The 12640-nt window shown below is 45.0% G+C and overlaps 1 long non-coding RNA gene across 2 annotated transcripts; it reads right to left on the bottom strand.

The window, feature by feature from the left end:
• Positions 1 to 1837: 1837 nt before the first annotated feature.
• Positions 1838 to 12178, bottom strand: LOC147994842 (uncharacterized). Of its 2 annotated transcripts, XR_015686550.1 has the most exons (6): positions 11960 to 12178; positions 8809 to 8943; positions 6112 to 6271; positions 4047 to 4343; positions 3679 to 3848; positions 1838 to 2920 (listed from the first exon to the last, which is right to left on the bottom strand). It is a non-coding gene; the product is annotated as an uncharacterized LOC147994842 (long non-coding RNA). The 2 variants fall into 2 exon arrangements; XR_015686549.1 differs by lacking the exons at positions 8809 to 8943; positions 11960 to 12178 and having other exon boundaries at positions 6112 to 6433.
• Positions 12179 to 12640: the final 462 nt, after the last annotated feature.

Below are 12640 nucleotides of genomic sequence, written 5' to 3'. Positions count from 1 at the left end.
GCCTCCAGTAAAGCAAGTATTTCTCCCTTATTTTTGATGTTGTTTTTTTTTTCTTCAGCAGCCAATAATCCCCTCTCTTAGTACATGAACCCATGTACATGAGCTGTAGTAAAGGCGTATCTGCTGTCAGTGTAGATGTTAGCTAAGGCGCTTTTGCCAGCTTTAAAGCCTGGGTTGGAGCCTTTAGTTCAGCTTTCTGAACTGAGGTTCCTGGCAGCAAAAAACAGTTGCCCAGATAACAGTCCAAGTCCACTGCCACGGCCTCTGCATACCTGACTCACCCTGGATGAAGCTGCTCCCATCCATACATTCCACATCTGGCCAGGGTACATCAGTCAAGTCCAGCCTGATGTTCTGGACGTGCCCTCCAGAACTATAGCACAACATGACCCATCTATGGATGGGTCAGGTAGCAGGGTGGCTGAGTTAAGGGCAGATGATGGGTTAGCTCTATGCAAGGGGGATTCAACAGAGTCTGAAAGAGCACAGTCTGGTGTTGGACAGCCACTGGCTGGGTGGATTCTTGAGGGTCCCCTCGATAGTATGGGTGTGTGTGTGGGGTGATAGATTCCTGCCCGTTGGTTATTTTTGTCAGTGTCCTTGACTAGCAGGGCAGCGGCAGCCATGTTCTAGAGGTAAGCTGACTAACCATCCTTGGGCCACCAGGTCCAGCTTCTTAGATAAATAAGTCGCAGGTCTTTTCCATGGCCCTAAAGTTTGGGTAAGCACTCTCTTTGCTATGCCCTTTCTCTCATCCACATGCAGGTGGAAAGGTTTGCGAATGTCTAGGAGAATCAGGGATGGCACTTCCAATAAGGCTCTTCCTAGAACCTTAAAGGTCATGTCCATCTCAGGGGTCCATTCTATTTTTTCTTCTTGGCCCCTAGTAGCCTCATATGGTGGTCTGACTCCCTCAGTGAACCCTGGCACTGAGAGTCTGCAAAACCTGGCAGATCACAGAAATTCCCATACTTGCCTTCAGTTGATGGAACTGGGTTTCTAAGGATGGTTTCCTTCCAGGCATCCAGCAGTAACTTTAATCTTTTTAAGCAACTATTTTTTAATGATGGTTCTTAAATGTTTTAACCTCTCTTGTAGTTCACCACCCACCAGAGGTGTAGTAGAAAAGAAAAGATGTGGGGGAAGTGGACCTGTTTAGAAAGGTTCTTTGTAAGCAACTCTCGTCCATATCGTCTGGAAATGTGTGGTTTAGGTCACAGGTTAGCAGGAGCAGCTCAATTTATTCACAAACACTTTACGGATACACCATCAGTCCATTTCAGTAGAGTCGAGTTCATGAACATGAATCAATGGCGGTGACACGACCTAACAGAGACCAGTCTTAGCCTTGGCTGGAGTCAACAGGAGTGACCAAGAGGAATGCCAAGGAAAGTTCTTGGCTGTATGTCTCTCAGCAAAACAAAGAGGGCAAAGGCAGGAGACCTTACACAGCTAAGCCTATAAACAAGCCTAGCTCCTCCTCCATCACTGTCCATGGAGTCCTATTTATCACATGTCCTCCATGGGTCTTGTCTCAGCACATGTCTTGCCTCACCATGTTCATCTGTTTCAGCTGACATCACTCTGCCAATCGGCCTGACTCCATGGAAGCAACACGAAACCAGTGTTTCCTGTAGCAGAAAATCCTCTCTCCTGTGTCTGCTTCAGTGAAACATTTCTTCACAAGTCTACCTTAGTCTTTCACCTGTATCTACTTCAGGAAAACACTTCTTCACGTGTTTGCCCCCCAAAAATATCTTCCAACACAACTGACTTTCCAAAGAACCCTTAAGTTTCCACTTCAGGCCCCCCTTGAGTTTATACCCCAGATAGGTGACAACGTTAGGCCTTCTTAGAAGACATTCCATTGCCAAGTTGATTCAACTCCTGTAGCAGGTCTCATGTGGCCTCTGTCATGTCTCCAGGTCAAGAGCAACAATCAAGATGTCATCTACATACTGGAGCACAATTATTTGGGGGTGGGCCAACCGGTACTCCTCCAAGTTCTCAAATAGTGCCTTGTAAAAGATGGTGGGTGAGTTCTAGAATCCTTGAGGCAGACATATCCAGGTCAGTTGTCCTTTGAAGCTTCTCTCCAAGTCTTTCCATTCAAAGGCAAATAGAGGCTGGCTTTTGGGTAGACTAAAGAAGGCATCCCCAGGTCAAGCACCTGTACTTTCTGTGCTTGGGAAGGAAGCTGCTCAGCAGGGTGTACAGATTTGGAACTGAGAGATAAAAATCTGCTGCTGCCTTATTTACCTCCCTTAAGGTAACCTGCACAGGCGAATAGTCATTGGAATGGGACTTCTTGACCAGAAGGAGGGGAATGTTCTATGCTTTGGCAAGGAACCAGAATCCCTGTCTCCCAGAGCCGGTTAATATGAGGGGTGATCCCTGTTCTGGCTTCTCTGGGTATTGCCTGATTCAGGCTGGGTAGTTCCAGCCTTTAATTGGACTAGAACCAGGGCCTCGTGATAGGCAAATCCCACTGGATTTTTTCTGCCCTGACCTTGGGGATTTCTGCCAGAAATCTCTGAAGTAACAGCTTGGAGATGGGGCTAGTTGAGGGAACAATTTGTATTCTTCTTTCTAGAGCCAAGGTCAGAACATGGGTGGGACCGTTCTTATCTAGTACTTCCACTCCCTCTGGACCAAAATGGGTTTGGCCTCCCATTTTGGCGAAGAGATCTCTTCCAAGCATGGAGTATGGGCATCCAGGGGTGACCATAAATGAGTTACCTGTCACACTCCCAAGTCCACCTTTCTTTGTGTAAGTCCATGGATAGGACTCAGTGCCAGTTGCCCCTTGCACCCATAACTATTGTTTCAAAACAGAATATTGTACCCCCATGTCCAGCAGAAAGTCTATGGGCTTCTGACCAAGCCAGCTCAGTCAGTCAACAGGTTCTCCAGGAGGGGACTGAGGATTAAAAAGAAAAAGACAATTAGACAACACTGTAGCATGACCCCAGCCAGTTCTGAGGTTGAAGTGGGTTTACTTTTTCCCAGTCTGCTCTTTACCATTTTAATTACATGCAGATAATAAGGTCAGTTCTAGGTCAAGGAACAAACCAGGTACTAAACACAAATAATCAAGAACAAGCAAGGCAATAAACAAAGCCCCATGATCACTGTTTCTAGGGCTTATCAGGATGACCAAGATACCTGAGCCTACTTCCCTGTCCTAGCCCAATGTCAAATTCTTGCCTGAAGCCTACTTCCTTGTCCTGGCCCAATGTCAAATTCTTGCCAAGTTTCTAGAAGCAGCCCCAAAAGCTCTCCACAGGCTTGCCCTCCAACTTTAGGGTTACCCAGGGCGCATGCGGCAGGTGTGTGTGTGTGTGTGTGTGTGTGTGTGTGTGTGTGTGTGTGAGAGAGAGAGAGAGAGAGAGAGAGAGAGAGAGAGAGAGAGAGAGCCCTGACTCCCTCAGTCATCTAGGTCTTCTAATTCCAGAAATTTTGGGCCCTCTCTTTGATTATTTTCTTAGAATACTTATCTTAGCACACTCATTCCTCCAAAGGCCTTTTCCTTGCAATAGGCACATTGGTCCCTCTCTAGTGGAGGATGGGTTTTTCCTTTAGTGGAGGCTAGTTTACCTCTGATCCTTCTAAAAGCGAGGTTTTTCAGCTCTCTCTTATCAGGACTGCCTCAGCTCATGGCATTGAGTAGTACTTTACCAGTCCTGTCTGTCGATTGATCCTCGGGGGTCTCCTGGTTGTTGAAAACCTCAGTTATGGCTACTCAGTCAGTTGCTTACTCCAAAGCCATCCAGGCATTGTAGCTTCCAATGGATGTCAGTAGCAGCTTGCTTAACAAAAGCCATGTTCACAGCTGACCGGGTTCCTGGCTTTTGGGTCAAAAGTAATGCAGGTCTTATAGGCCTCAAAAACTTTTTTTTTCTTTTCTTTTTTTCAGAGCTGGGGACCGAACCCAGGGCCGTGCGCTCGCTAGGCAAGCGCTCTACCACTGAGCCAAATCCCCAACCCCTCAAAAACTCTAGATATTCTCTGGGGCTCTCATTCTTTCCCTCCATTACCTTGCTTACCTTAGACAAGCCTGGCCAACCGGCAGCCTCTTGGAGGCCCCCTATCAGAATCTGGTGGTAGACACAGAGCCTCTCTACCTTCAGCAGTGTTAAAATCCCAATTGGGTCAAGTCAAATAGAAGGCTGCATTGATATCAGCCTGGGCATGTGTAGGCAGCCGATTTGCTCCAAAAACCATTTTCCAGGTTGTTCTCACAATCTTCTTTCTCTCCTTTGTCATGATGAAGACCTGGAACAGTTGCTGCCAGTGTCTAACCTCGATACAGGATGAGAGTTCTCAACTGGAAGCAGGGATATCTGGAAGGTGCATAATAAATATACACAGACTATTCTTTGGGTACAAACTGACAGGCAATTTCAAGGTTTAAAGTCTCTCTCTCTCTCTCTCTCTCTCTCTCTCTCTCTCTCTCTCAGCTTAAGGCTGCACATATTCTGCATTCTCTTGCACAATCTGCTTTTTTTTTATTGCGGTTTTCTTTTCTCAAACTCCCACACTCCCACACTCATGCACACCTCTGTTCATTATCCTTTCACTCTCACACACACTCTTCATACACACCTCACACACATCTCACACACACCACACACACTCTCCTTTCACTCACACACACAGTCTTCATACACACCTCACATTCTCTCTTCACATGCATGATCTCACTCGATCTCACATTTGTTCTCAGACTCGCTCTCTCATTTGCTCTCACATTCTCTCTAGCCTTTCTCTTGCCCCAGTCTTTTATTGATAATCCAAAAGCAGGTAGAAAAAAGACATTGTATAATCATTGCCAAATCAAATTCAAAAGAATAACCCCATCCCACAAAGAACTAAGAATTACAATTGTTCCCCAAAGTTTCAAGCTTCCCCTATTCCCAGGCCTGTGGCCAAAATAATAGTAATTGTAAACTTATCATTATTTAAACTTTAACTTTTAACTTATACTTCAGAGCTCAAAGTTCCAAGGTCAGCTATTTGCATTTTCCTGTGAAGCTCTAATGATAAATGACAAGGACAAAGCTGCCAGGCAGTGGCCAGAAAGAATCAAGTTAACCCTTAACTCAATGGTTTCGCTAGCTTTCTGTTCCTTGCACACAATGACTCTCATAAGAGTCCCAGCATTTTGACTTAGTTTACTAGTGTATAATTTCATATATTCTATACTTCCTTATCCAGGAACCACTCTCAAATGTTATGTGAAACTTATTTCTTAACTTCAATAACTTTTTCCTTTCTAAGATTCCAATGTTGGCTCTAATTCATTTTCTAATAATTTCTTTAAAGTTGTTTTGCAAGTGAAGCATCAATCTGAAACTACTATTGTGCAGTTATTACATTGTTTCCAAGATGAGAACACACAGCATGCACCTGGGCCATTAGGGCTGTGCTGAGCTGTGCCCCTATGGCTCAGTTTCCAATTGTTTGAGAATCATAACATTAGTGAACATCTAGTTTCACAGAATTCATCAGAGCAGAAGGAGAAAGAAGTAGGAAAGTCAGATATGATAGAATAATTATGCACACCGAGGCCAACTGAAAGGTAGTCACACACAAATGAAATCTATACAGCCTTTGTCCAGGGCTAAGGTTAAGTTTAGGAGAAATGGGAACAACCAGCTTTTACAAAGAGCTGCTGAGGGCTACTGAGATGTCTCCATCCCGGCCTACTGCAGGCAGCCTCTTTTTTCAGATGGTGGGTCCCCTGGAGGGATGTGTCCCCTGCTTCTCAGGGTCCCAGACACCACCCTACTTTATAGGGAGCTGCCTCGGGCTTCTGAGATGCCTCCATCCTGGTCTACTGCTGGCAGTCCCTGTCATCGTATGTTGTCCCCAGCAAGTTGCTAACAGTCATCCCAAGTGGGCTGGTGAGTCAGCATGACTGAATCTAGGAGACTGTAGCTGGTTCAGAAATCAGATGAGATCTAGCAAGTTCTGCTTCGGGTTGGGCGTTGGGGGCATTCTCAGTTGCCCCTGGCTGAGTAACAAAATAGGCCTCCAGATTACTCCTGAAACAGAAACCAGAAACACAGAGACAGACAAGGCAAGAGACAACACAGTGCACAAACTTACCAATTAGGAAAACACTCCGTGGGGCTGGAGAGATGGCTCAGTGGTTAAGAGCACCAACTGCTCTTCCAAAGGTCCTGAGTTCAAATCCCAGCAACCACATGGTGGCTTGCAACCATCTGTAATGAGATCTGATGCCCTTTTCTGGTGTGTCTGAAGATAGCTACAATGTATATAATAAATAAAGGAAAACACTCCGTTTGGGTCAGGGGGTTCTCCAGCGAATTCCAGACCAGCCCCTAAATGTAATGGTCTGTAATTCAGTGAAGAATGGTAACCTAGACTCAAATAGTGTGCACAAGCAATACTCTTCTTCTTATTCTGCAAAAGTTCCGCATGCAGGGGTCTACTATTTATCAAGATGGAGATGCCCAGATGAGCTCGAAGGCCCAATTACAGCACTTTAGGGAAATTCCAAGGAGGGGTAGGTGATCTTTACCTTGATTTGTTGGGGCTCTTTGGGGTTGCCTAAGGCCGTACGGACATTCCAGAACCATACTGGGAAGCCTGGAAACTTTTGCTGGAAAGCTTAGAAACTGTTGCTGACTCATTGCCTTGCCCTAGGCCAGGTAACAGGGCAGCTTCTGATGGCTGACCTCCGCCTGTGGTTTTTCCACTAACTGACTTGCCTGGACTTTCCCGGTTCTGGGAAACAGAGATCTAGGCCTAGTCTCCTGAACTGCCAATTTGAAGTCTGTCCTCAGCCTGTTTCAGTCCTCTCAATGTATTGTCCAGGGACTGAGTCAGAAGCAAACAACTGGTAGGTACCAGCATGAATGGAGCTCCTTTACCTATAACAATGGCCTCATTTGTTTAATTTTTTGTATTTGTAATATCCTGAAAATGTCTCTTACATTCTAATGTAAGACTCTCAGAGAGAATCTTCCCTCAGGAGGGAGATCCTCAAGCCCCAATGACCAGTCCGAGTCCACCGGCTGTAATCTGTAAGAGGATTTTTATTGATCAGGATACACAGGTATCTGTGGGCGTCCCAGTCAATTTGGAAGACTGGCGCGCCTACCAGAACCAGGGACGGGCTTTTTATAGTGTTTTGGGGAGCAGAAGCAGGCTTACAGAAGCAGATGTATAGTTACAGGGATGTGATTGGTGGAGTAAATGGGGCATACGTGTATGTTACCTATTTTGGCTATAATCATAACAGTGAGTTAGCAAAAAGTACATGGTGGTCAGGGCTTCCGGGGGGTCAGGGACTTTTTCTTTTTCCTGCCAGGTGGCCCATGGAGCAGTGCCCATAATTTAGTCTGGTTTCTGCATTTTGTTTTCTTTTTTGGTCTGTTTCGTCTAAATGATGGGTCAGCTTGTCCCACATATCTAAAAACTTACTTTTTACTTCTATGGTTGAGGGCCTTGGGCTTGTACAATTCCCTTTCTGGGAGGGGGGTCTTTCATTCCCCCATTTTCTTTTTTTTGTCCTTGAGTGGAATCTTCCACTCAACTTGGTTAAGGTACCTCTGTTTTTTTGTTGTTTTACCATCTGATATTGTTGTCTCAGCACAAAAGTTTGAATAACTGAAAGACTATATCTCTTATTATTTTTGTCTGATCTGTATAGAAACAACATTTTTTTAGTGTAGCACACAGACTCTTTTTTTAAGGAATATCAGGTCTAATCTCTTATTTTGAAGGACTATCTCTGAGAGGGAGGTTAGGTGTTCTTGGAGGTCAGCTAAAAAGTCTTTTTTATTTTTTTTATATCTGAGTCAATGGCAGTTTTGAATTTTTTATAAGCCTTGTATTATAGGGCAACAGCAGATGTCCTTGTGTTGCCCTTGTAGCACCTAGATAGCCTTAAATAATTTTTAACTCTCTTTTGTGTCTTATTAAGTCTTTAGCATCAGGATTTTAATCTGGACACTATCTGAACCTATACACCAAGGTCTTTTAGAACTTTTAAACTTATATAGGTTGTGATCTCTGAGGCATAGTCCCAAGAAGTGTTAGGAGTACTAACATATGTAATGTTATATCATTTGTAATAAAAATCAAGCCTATCCTTATACCTATTTCGAGGGAACCCAGGGCAAACAGGCAAACATGAAATTCTTGTTTTTAAAACACACTCCTCAAGTGAGCATTATAGCAACCTCCCAATCACTTAAGTCTAGGGAGCTTTTTGAAGATCTGAGTGTCCCTCTAGGTCTCAGCTCTCAGCCCCAACAGCTAGTACGCTGCTGGTGAGGGCTGAGAATTGACGGCTGTCAGGGTGGTCAGCAGCACCAGGTACGGTCTTTTCCAGCGAGGCTCGAGTGTCTGGGCTCAGTGTAGCTGTAGTCTCTAACCTGGAACTGATGAAATGTCTCAGGGGTCCCCGGGGCATAGGCTGCTGTCAGCTGTGAGCAGATTTCTTTCTGTATCACCTGTAGGTCTTTTAGCCTGGCATACAAATCATTATTACTATGACATGTTGGTTCAGTAACATCATCTAATATAGTCAGGGGAGCTGAGGCCCCATATAAGATCTCAAAGGGGGTAAAGCTGAATCTGGAAGGGGTATTTCTTGCTCTGAAGAGAGCAAGAGGGAAGGAGTGTCACCCAGTCTACGCCAGTCTCCATGGTCAATTTGGTCAGGGTCTCTTTTAGAGTCTTATTTATTTATTTTACTTGTCCTGAACTTTGAGGTCTGTAAATATAACGTAATTTTTAATCAACCTCTAAATATTTGGCCACACCCTGGCTTACCTTGGCAACGAAAGTAGGGCTGTTGTCTGACCAGATTACCTTGGGCATTCTAAATCGGGGGAAGATTTCTTCTAGTATCTTCTTGAGGACTATTGAGGCCGTCTCTTGCTTGGTGGGGAAAGCTTTTACCTATTCCTGAAAAGATATCTATAAACACTAGGAGACATTTGAAATCATATTTTTTTGGTTTTATCTCTGTGAAGTCCACTTCTCAGTAGTATCTAGGCCGTTCCCCAAGGAGCCTCTTATCACAGTCTACTTTCTTGAAAATAGTTATCTTTTGGCATGGTATACATCAGTGTACTATCTGTTCTACGAGATACTTGAGACCTGTAACATAATATTTAGTTTTTGAAAACATCTGGATGAGTTTGTTTACCCCTAAGTGAGTCTATTGATGCATTTGTTTTATTATGGCCTCTGCCTGTAAAAATTGTAGCAGGATCTTTTTTCTCGTTGAGGTGTACCAGAGTCTCTTCCTCGGCCTGGCTGGGTCATGGAGGGCCCTTAACAGAGCCAGAATCTCTTTTTTTTCTTGTCCTCAGATGTCAGCAGGCCCCTCTGTTGATGGGCTGTAGCAAAGGCATATGTGCTGTCCACATAGATGTTAAGTCCCTTTCTCAGTCCAAGGGCTTTGGTGAGGGGAGCGAGCTCTACCCTCTGAGTAGAAGTGTCTTCTGTTAGGGCCTGAGCCCATATGATTCTGTTTTTATTTACCACTGTTGTCCCAGCCCATCTTTTTTTTTTTTTCTAAGAAGCTGTTCTCATCTATGAACCAGATGGCATCTACCCCATCTGTTGGCTGATCAGTCCGATCTTTATGCCACTCCTGTGCTTTAGTGAGCACCTGGTGACAGTCATGAAGGGGGGTGTCTAGGTCAGGGTCTGGGAGCAGGGTTGTAGGGTTTAGACTCGTAGGGGCAGTCTGGGATCACAAGGAACAAGTGGGATACCCGGCCCACGCCAAGGTCCACCGTTCTTCGGGTAGTCCATGAGTATCATTTGTTGTCAGTAGCCCCTTGTACTCAAGGTCTTTTGCTTGACACTAGCCCATTTGGACGTAGGAGCACAGAGTGTTGGGCCCCCGTATTTATAAAACAACTGGGCAGGCTTCCCTTCTATCTTAGCGCATAGCCAGCACTCTAGGACCAAGAGGCTTGCCTTCTGGGCTGCTGGAGAGGCCCCTCTTGTTCTTTCTGGGGCAGTCCCTGACCCAGTGTCCTTTTTCCTTGCGATAGACACACTGATCTTTAGCTAGGAATTCTCTTCTGTTGCCAGGTACTGTCTTCCTAGGTTCTCTAACTACTGTGGCCAGTATATAACATTCTTTCTGGCCTCTAGTAGGATTCTGTCATCTCAAGTGGGATGGTGAGAAAACAAGAAGAGAATCTAGAGAATAGAGGTCTACTGAAGAGGACAAATAGCATTTAGTCACACAGCTAAACCAGGAGGACTTTTTGGGACAAAAAGGCTGTTGTAAAAATAAGCACAAGCTTTGTGTCTGTGAAACAGAACAGCAAGCAGAGAGGGAGCTGATCTGTTACCAACTATCTCTCTGGACTTAAGAACTAATAACAAAAGGATGGAGAGATGGTTAGGACCTGGGTGCTAGATGCCAAGTGGCTGACATAAGAATTGTAACCAGTTCACCTGGGACTTTCAGGACCTCAGTAGCAGCCCTTTACCAAACTGTCTCAGTGGGCTAAAGGCCCATGGAAAAGAAAACATTAATCCTGACCTTGGCCACAGCCAAAGCCTGAATTCTAAATTTTGACTGGCAAAACAAAATTCTTTACAGTTTGTTGTAGATTCTTTTTTGAAACTATTTTAGGGGCTTCTCTGTCCCCCAACCTGGGGCATTTTGACCACAGGGGCAGGAACTGGCTACTGTGGGGATAGGATCAAAGGCACTCTCTATGTCAATGATGACTAACAGGGAAGGTTACTTAATGTTGGAGATCAACTCCTCTCTTGGAATAGGGCCAGCAGATAAGGCAGGCTCCCTTAAAGAACTTCTCTTAATGAACACTCTCCTTCTGTGAGCAAGTGTTGAAGGTCTGGTCACTGAAGGCAGTAACTGGAATTATTATTTTTTTAGGGCCAAAAGTCTCATAAAACAACCACTAACTCTATACCTATCTTTTTGTTGTCAAAGCGTCAACCCCAGCCGGCCTCATCACCTTGAAACTCCTCTTACGCTGACTTGGCCAGAGCTGCGCCACTGCCCACGCGCAGCCTGCAGCTTGCTAGCAGGCCTGTATGTTCACCACCCTCAGCCCCTATATTTTTCTACTCTGTGTTGTCCCTTCCTTAGAAGCTGTGAATGTTTAAGCAACAGGGAGAAATTTTTCTTCAGGATCCAAGGTAAAGCTTTCAGGCTCTTGTTAATACCTTCTTCAGACAGGGTCACTCACTAACCTGGAGTTCTTTATATACAACTGTTAACAGCAGCTAGACTGGACAAGTGGAGCAAAGGGAGGGGCATCTCTCCTTGGGGAGGAGGCTCAAGAGAGAAAGATAAAACAATTTTTTTCAAGCAAATTATTTCCAAGTTGAGCACCAAGAGGACCAAGTAAAACTCCTTGACAAACAAAGCAAACAGTTTTATGATTTTAAACACAGTCGTCAGTCTAAGATTTTAAACACAGTTGTCTGTCCAAAGTCCAAAAACGAAACAAAAGCCAAAAAGACACTCGACAATACCACAGAAAACAACCCAGACAAACAAGACCAAGACAAAGCATCCTATAACCAATTTCCACAGATGTTCAAAGAAAATTAGGACACAAAGAAGACAAACAATTCTAACAGTCAGACAGACAGACGCACCTCGCGGCTTCGGTGTCAAACTGAAACCAAAAATTCAGACAGAGGCGACGAGGGTCCGGATCCTTCAGCGGATCCGGCTCTCTCCTCTCTCCTCCAACCCAAAACCACGTATCCTTCCGATACAGGCTGAGCCCCGAAAAACCAGGCTCCAAACACCCTTGGAACGTCTTCCAGGGCTGCGGGGGAGAAGTCTGAGCTCGTCAGCTCCTTCTCTGGCCCGCCCAAATACAAACGGTATAGACCCAAGCCAAGTAACTAAGCATTTACAGAACAAGTCACAAAGCAAGACAAGACAGGACAAGACAAACACTGGCCAGCTTACCTCCCGGTGGGTGGTCGGTGGTCTCTAGGCAGAGGATCTCCAATCCCGGACGAGCCCCCATATGTAAGACTCTCAGAGAGAATCTTCCCTCAGGAGGGAGATCCTCAAGCCCCAATGACCAGTCCGAGTCCACCGGCTGTAATCTGTAAGAGGATTTTTATTGATCAGGATACACAGGTATCTGTGGGCGTCCCAGTCAATTTGGAAGACTGGCGCGCCTACCAGAACCAGGGACGGGCTTTTTATAGTGTTTTGGGGAGCAGAAGCAGGCTTACAGAAGCAGATGTATAGTTACAGAGATGTGATTGGTGGAGTAAATGAGGCATACGTGTATGTTACCTATTTTGGCTATAATCATAACAGTGAGTTAGCAAAAAGTACATGGTGGTCAGGGCTTCCGGGGGGTCAGGGACTTTTTCTTTTTCCTGCCAGGTGGCCCATGGAGCAGTGCCCATAATTTAGTCTGGTTTCTGCATTTTGTTTTCTTTTTTGGTCTGTTTCGTCTAAATGATGGGTCAGCTTGTCCCACATATCTAAAAACTTACTTTTTACTTCTATGGTTGAGGGCCTTGGGCTTGTACAATTCCCTTTCTGGGAGGGGGTCTTTCATCTAAGAGAGTAGAACTTTTTGCTGGATCTCACAGCCAAAGTTAATAACACAACTTGAGGTCACTTATAACT

This window comes from Rattus norvegicus, chromosome 4 (assembly GCF_021556685.1).
Source record: "Rattus norvegicus strain SHRSP/BbbUtx chromosome 4, alternate assembly SHRSP_T2T, whole genome shotgun sequence".
Classification (NCBI taxonomy): domain Eukaryota; kingdom Metazoa; phylum Chordata; class Mammalia; order Rodentia; family Muridae; genus Rattus; species Rattus norvegicus.
The sequence above is the reverse complement of the archived record's forward strand: the minus strand, read 5'-3'. Positions and strand labels throughout refer to the sequence as shown.